Below are 7,998 nucleotides of genomic sequence, written 5' to 3'. Positions count from 1 at the left end.
TATGATTTGTGGGTTTTATTGCACTACTTTTGGAACATTGTACCATGTAGTTATCTTACTCTGAGAGTTTGTGGGCTTATTGTGTTGCTTTTGTGGGCTTATTGTGTTGCTTTTGCTTATTGTGTTGCTTTTGCCACTGTTGTGTTCTGAATGTAGATCGAACTGGTTGTTAAAAAGTTTTATTATTTACATGGTTATACAACACAACTAATGCATTCTCTCATAGCTAGTGATGGGCAGATGAAGCTTCATGAAGCACTGAAGCTTTTCATCCAATTGGTTCACCCCAGCGCAAAGCTTCTTGAAGCTTCATTTGCTCTAGTAGGACACCTACTGGACGTAAAAATATTAGTTGGCATGAATTTGAAGAGTGTGGCCTTTTGCACACTGACTGTAAATGTCAACAACAAAAGGAGTGTGTAAAACATGTATATTGTAGTGATGGCAGTATACTGTGTATATTTATACTGGCAGTGTGGAAAATGATTATTTGGAAATGCTTAAAATGGAAATGATCATTTACTGTGAGGTGAGGTGTGGTTGGGGTGTGGACAGTGGTTGTGCTTTTGTAACGCTGAGGTATGGACAGCTACAGACTGAGGCCTCAGTCCTGCTTGTTCACATTTTATTCTGTAAAAACTACATTTTCACTGCTTTTATGACCTTTTTAATGGGGAGAACATAGCTAGGATTTAATGATTTAACAAATCTTTTACATCCTTTGTCCTCCACAATGCTAAATGGCTGGGAGTCCTCAATCACCATGCTAGCCAGGTCTTCATCTATTTGAGATTGTTCTCCTGAGGAAAGACAATAAAAACAAAGCACAAATATAAATATCACACACATAACTTATTACTAGGGATGGGTACCGGTATCCGGTGCCATCATGGCACCGGTTCTGACATAAACGGTAGTAACCAGACCGAAAAGCAGCGCGCATTTCGGTGCTTTATTTCGGTGCTTTTTTTTCCTGAGCTGTGATACACTTTCTTCTTCCTTACATTTCTATTGGCGGTTGGCAAACAACTGAAAGGTGCATTACCGCCACCAACTGGTATGGAATGATACACTTTAGATTCTAGCCAATCATTTTACGTTTCGAGGATAGTAGGCGGGTCCAGGTACGTACGTTCTTTTAGAGCAGGGCTAGAGATTAAAAATGCCCAAGGCAAAGCGGTCAAAAGTCTGGCTGTACTTCACAGCAAAAGATGCAAACTCAGCAGCCTGCAACAAGTGCTTTAAGCTGATACTGTCAAAGGAGGTCACACTTTAAATCCGATGAACCTAGCCCTGCCAGTGTAGCAGAAATGATGATGGCAGCAGCAGCCGTTCTTCTCTGCGTGAGTAGCTTAATGTTGTTCGTGTGTAATTTACGTTGAGTAAGCTAACCGCGTTATTAAATTAATGCATGTAACGTGAACTAGCAAACACCATCATAGCTACATGCTTCTTGTTTGATGGCAGATACTCCCTTCACCCTGGCCAAAAAGGCTAAAATGACCAAAGAAAAAGTGGAAAACAGCTAAACATGAGAGGTTTTTGGACAAAGTTTGTGTTTTTTCCATTGTTTAAGCACTGCTTCCAGCCCAGAGTGATACCATATATGCCCTATACCTGCAGAAAAGACTAGCATTGTTATCTTTTTACAAACAAACAGCTGAACATGAGAGGTTTTTGGACCAATTTTGTGTTTTCCATTCTTTAAGCACCGGTTTGGGCACCGTTTAAGCACCGGCACCGTTTCAAAAGTACCGGTTTGGCACCGGTATCGGATAAAACCTAAACGATACCCATCCCTACTTATTACAGTTGTATAATATTGTTATATCATTTAGTAACATTGCTGCATGCTATATTATCATGGCATTTGATGGCTCACCTGGTCTTGCTCCACAACCGGTGTTCCCCTTATTCTCATGCAAAGCTCTGTAGTGCCTAAGCATGGATGAGGTGTTGTTGTTATATCCCAGCTCCCTGGCACATAGTAAACACTTCACCTTGTACAAAAGTAAAGACAGCTTAACATAAATTGTATTGCACCATCATTATTATGAAAATACATTTTCTATAGAAATTTACATACCTTGTTGGCAGTGTTGGGAAGGTTACTTTTAAAATGTATTCCATTACAGAATACAGAATACATGCCCCAAAATGTATTCTGTTACGTTACTCAATGAGAGTAACGTATTCTGAATACTTTGGATTACTTAATATATTATCATGCTGTTTACAACTACATGAATGTACTATTGCTGTGATTTATTACTGTTACTGAAGGTCCGCGGCTCCGAACCGTAGTAAAGGGACCTCTGACTAATACGGTGGGTTCTGTGTCGGGCTCGTAGCCGAAAACTAGCTTTACTTTGTTGTCTGGGTCAACTTTGCCAGCGAGAGACAGAGAGAGGCGTTGAAAGGCTGCTCCAACGGAACTTATTGTTTTTGGAGGAAAACACGAACACGGTGTACAGTCGAGTCTTAATAGCTTACTTACAACTGGGCTCGTCAGGCTCTCTTCTTGGCTGCAGTGGTTATTATTATATTTACAAGCTTCCAGCTCCCGTTTCTGCTCGGTGACAGCTCGTACTTTTCCTTTTTCTCCCTCCCTCACTCACAGACACATAACGGGTACAGCAGTCCATTCTCCCTGCAGCACGGACTACACTGCCTATGATGCTACATTCTTTAGAGCTATACCTGTAGCATTCTGCCTATTAGCTTAGCACAACAACAACAGGCGCTCTCTCACCCAGGAAACACGCAGAGAGAGAGCGTCACCCTGTAACCATGGCAACCGTAACGCTGCCACCTGGAACAACAGAACGTAGCTGTCAAACAAAACCCAAACAGTCCTGACCCGCGACAATATGAAACAGGGAAGTACCGCTGTGTAATCCATTTATTTCAACAAAGTAACTGTATTCTAAATACCACCTTTTTAAACGGTAACTGTAACGGAATACAGTTACTCATATTTTGTATTTTAAATACGTAACGGCGGTACATGTATTCCGTTACTCCCCAACACTGCTTGTTGGGAGGAATAAAGTCAAAATGTTCCCACACAGGGGAGGACATCCTCTTCTTGGCTGGCTCCATTCTCTCCTGACTTTCTCTCCTCACTCTCATAAACCTCCTAACTGTCTCCAAACTCTCACTAACCGCAACTCTCCATCAAACACCCACATTTTTGAATGAAGTCTGAGGGGTTTATATCGCTGTCATAACTCGCGGCAAAGTTCGAACCACTTCCTGAACCAGTCACGTGGTACAGCCGGGCAGCGAGGCTTTGGACGTCATCATTTTCAGCTCCTCCCATAAATGAACCAAGCCTCGACACGCGCATCGCAGAAACGCCCCCTCAATTACTCGACACAAGCTTCGAAGCCTCGATACAGAATGTCACATCACTAGTGATTATTGCAGACAAATGTGTAATGTTCTTATTCCTCTATGAATAAAACGTCAAGAATTGCTCCTTGTGCTAGCTACAGCTAGCTGTTTATTTTTTACTTGTGCTCACTGTCTTCTTCTATAAACTTGTTTGTTCCAGAGCGCCCCCTGTGGGTAGCTTCCTAAATAGCAACTATCATTACAAAATGGAGCACATATTCTTATATTGTAATAAATACTTATTAGACTTTACTTAAAGCTTCAAATAAAGGAGAAAGACGGCATTTCTCTCGGGAGGCCTGAAATCGCTGGGAAAACACTGCATGATCGTGACTAAAACTTTCATTCATTCACTTACAGATTACTGCCTTACAGTTAATCTTAGAAAAACTGCCATCTGCCTAGTCCTTCAGGTGTTACATGATTTGTTTTTATGCGAAAATGCCGTGCTGTCATACTGTCTGCTCTTAAGAATCAGTTTGCACGGTTCTGTAGGTTTGTGTGGTGCGTTTAGATACACCTTGTAAACTCAGCATTCTACCCCACTACTGAAGAAGGTCGTTGAGATATATTTATATTTTGTATTTTTCTTTATTAAAATAAATAACTTGTTATGTTGTCTTGTTCTTTACAGCACGCAGGTCTATACGGGCACATTTATATATTTCAGGAATAACATATGCAAGTTGTTATCAACAAACTTCATATTCTTGATCATTCTTGAGCCGACATATTATACTTAAATCATATCCATTATATATGACTTGGAATATAATTTGATGAAAGAAAATCTATTACATTTTTATCAACAGGCCCCATAATATTTTCATATAACATGTCGCGGTGCTTTAGGGATCATTTGCAACCTCTAAGTAAAATCAATAAAGTTATTCCATTTTCCTTTTCCTTATAAATCATTAGTGTTGATTTGATATCCTGAGCTAAATCCTCTCAGAATATCAAATAAAATAGCCATACTAGAATCTTGAATGCCAAATCATAAAAAAATGTAAAAAATAAATACAAATAAAATCGCAATTACCTATAAAGCAAGTCATGTAATTTGTCTGTTAAATTCTCCAAAGGGCAGATACTAGCAGATACAGGTATCCCACTCCTGTTGGTCAAAGTCACTGCACAACTGAACTTTAAACTAGTGAGTTAGAAAAAGAATTCACATACAGTTAGCATGAAGGGAGATGTTCATTTAAATAGAATTGATGCATGTGGCTTCCAGTGTTGGGACTAACGCGTTATTAAGTAACGCGCTACAGTAACTACGTTATTATTGTGGTAACGAGCGCGGTAAGTAGTTATTATGCCAAAATCAGGAACGCGTTAATCGTTACTGGGATTTAGACAGGCTTGTTATTCGTTACTTCGTGTGGTGGCTATCGCGGAGCTTCCACAGATTCAATAACATTACCAAGTGGTGGAGGCCAGCAGGTGGATGAGGGAAAGGGGATGCAGAAGCAGGAGACACCCGAGGCGGCCGCCCGTCCGAGTGTCAGGTGAACTGAACTTCAGGTAAGACGTTATGACCTGCAGTCTATCTGTGTCAGATATAAACCAAGTTTAAGTGTAGTTTATTTTCCTTATGCTGACTTTTTCGTACTGGGTACTAGCTAGCATGACGGAGTTTCTATACAGCTGAGTGGGTGCTATGATGTTACTGTTGTTGAATTTTATTTTGTTCATATGGTTAATTATTAGAGTTGCCAACCGTCCCCTAAAAAACGGAATCGTCTCGTATTCAGAAAAAATATTACACGTTTTATATTGAGGTGAAAAGGAACGCAGTTTGTCCCGGACTTCAGCTAAAATGAAAAAGACACAAAGCTGGAGGTATTCTGTGTCTTTGCTGCACAGCTGCCTCTTCTTCTCTCATTCTCTCCCCTCTCTCTCCTGTTTTGACTTCAATCATGAAACTGATCGCTGATCAGCTTTTCTGTCGCAAGTCCTGTCTATCTTGTTTGTTTATCGCTCACTTTGCGCCAGAAAGAGAAAACCAGCGGAGGTCGCATTAAACAACAGCAGCACGTTTAAGCTTGATCAGCTGTTGTTGTTGATCAGCCCCGTGCTGGGGCTCTGGCTGGGCCTTGGGGGCTTCGGTCCTCGTCGGTGTGTCGCCGAGGTTGTGGGCGGGTGGGTGCACGGGGGCTCAGCCCTGGCGCAGGGGGCCTCTTGTGCATCGGCCTAACCGGGGGGCTCTTGAACCGGCAGGGAGGTTGTTCCATCTTTGCAGGAGTCCACTCTGCAGGTGGGGGAGAGACATAGGAGAGGTGGAGAATAAACTTAACCTGGGTGTCTGTGTCTTGTGTAGTCTGGGAGATGATTGAATGTTGGGGTGGGTACAGTTTCCTCTGCGGTGGGGTGGGGTGGGCTGCCCCGGGTCCTGTGGGGCTTGGCGGTGCTGCTGCCGTAGGCCCCGGTCTGGATGGGCCTGGGCTCCCTTGCCTTGGTGGATACCAGAGGACGGGGGTGCATATTGGGGTCAGCGGGGGAGCTGGCCCTAGGGAGGGACACCCTCCCCTCCCTTCTTTTCCTCCCCATCCCCGGCTGCCTCCCTCTTCCCGCTCCACCACACCCACCCACACAGGTAGGGCTTTGGGGTGCGGGTGTGTCACCAGGGTGCAGGGGAGACATTCCCCCCCCCCTCTGTCCTCTTCTGGCCACCTGTGCCTCAATTTTATCTCACAACTTAGACATCCACATTACTTACACTCTCATAACACACACATATATATATAGGGCCTTGAGGGTGGGCACGTTAACGGCGTCCAGTAGACGGTCTGTGTATTCAAACCTACCTCTGGCGCCGGTGCCCACCTCTCAATTTTAAATCCATGTAGACATTGAGGGTTCTCGGGAGGGGCCGTGCTAACACCTGCTGCTCTCTGGCAGCAGCACCATGCTCTCCCTTGTTTTAAATACACTTTAGAGCAACACGCAGCAACACTACACTTGAGCGGGAGGAGGGAGGTATGGGGTCTTAACACACCCCCGTTCTCTGCTAGCCATCGGGGCGGGGGGGCTGGGAAGAGATGCTGGCTATCCGATTGGCCTCCCTGCTGCTGCGGAGCCTGGGGCGGTCTGCTTGCCTCCACCCCGGAGGGAAGGGTAACATCTCTTGGGTCTGGGTGCCGTTTCCATCTCTGGGGGTGAGGATACCTGGACCCGGGGTATAGAGTATGTTTGGGGAGTGTGATTGTGTGTACATGTCCATTTACGTTTATTCCTACGTTGGGTGAGTGCTGAGTGTTTGTATATGTGGGCATGAGGGTGGGAATGCATGTCTGTGTCTGTGTGTGCCTGTTTGTCTGTGTCTATATGTCAGGTCGGGTCTTAGACTCCACCTCTCTGGGAACTCCCAGGCCCTCCAAAGTGTGGAGGCCTATCTCCCCTCACCACACTCCCTGCCGGTGACTGATGCCCTCAGGGGTCGGTGCATTGTTGGTTCTTGGTGTCCGGGGCTGGGCGCTCGGGTACCAGCTCACTCCCGGTGGCTACTTGGCGGGGCCTGGCGCCTGCTGCTCGGTCAGGCCTCTTCCGGGGCGCGGGGGGCCCTCGGGCCTCCGGCCTCTGTGCCTGCGGCTCGGTTCACTCTGGCACAGCTGGCTGCCGGCGGACCCGGCGGGCACGCCGGTGCAGCCCCCTCTAGCTTCTGCCCGGTGGCTACTGGGTGACCCCTCGTCTGGGGATCCTCAGCCCTTCCCATGAAGGTGGCACGGATGCCCCTCCGGTGGTCCTCCTTGGGCTCTCGCACTCTGGGGCCTCTGGATGTCTGGGGCCTGGATCTCCTCCATGCCTGCTTCATGCTCTGGGGGACGGGGCTATGGCTCTCTACATCCTCTAGCAGACCATTACATGGGGAAACCATTTGAATACAAGCGCGCCGATCCACACAGGTGTGCACATGGGTGTTCACTGTTCGTAGACTTAAATCACACCTTTCTTGGCTGCTACTTCAAAGCACATTGTGCGCTGTCTGTCCTGCGTGCTGCACAACAACATTCAATATTTAGTATTTACTGCTGTTTACACTTAGCTAGATTAATGCGATGGTGTTGTGTATAGTATGTTGCTTTGTTTTGTTTTTTTTTGCTTGTTTTCTATTCTTTTTCTCTCAACAGGTGATCCCGGAGATATTTTTTCTTCCCCCCTTTCTCACTGTCCCTCTCCCCTTTTGTTTTTCTTTTCCTTCCTCTTTCTTTCTCCCTTTCCTATCCCTCACTCATGTCTGTCCCGTCTGTAACAACTGAAAATAAAATAAATAATAAAAACAAAGGTCGATCAAATGGACCAATACGGCAATGCCATGATGATCCATTTGGCAAAATAAATCCATTGGGTATCCTTGTTGGTCTTCAGACAACAATTCTGACGGCTAAAGAACCAAATGGGACAGGCGAAAAAAAAAAAAAAAAAAAAAAAAAAAGAATGTATTACCTTTAGTATCAGCTGATGTTTGCTGGAGCCACAACTGTAAGAGCTGCTGGTCATGATATCGGTTTGGATATGTGGTGAGAGGGAAACATGAAGATGAAACCAGGAGCTGTCCTGGTAACTGTGCAGGGGTGGGTCTAGCAAAGTTTTGCCAGG

Source organism: Neolamprologus multifasciatus, chromosome 3, assembly GCF_963576455.1.
Source record: "Neolamprologus multifasciatus chromosome 3, fNeoMul1.2, whole genome shotgun sequence".
Taxonomy (NCBI): Eukaryota; Metazoa; Chordata; class Actinopteri; order Cichliformes; family Cichlidae; genus Neolamprologus; species Neolamprologus multifasciatus.
Note: the sequence above shows the minus strand (reverse complement) of the source record.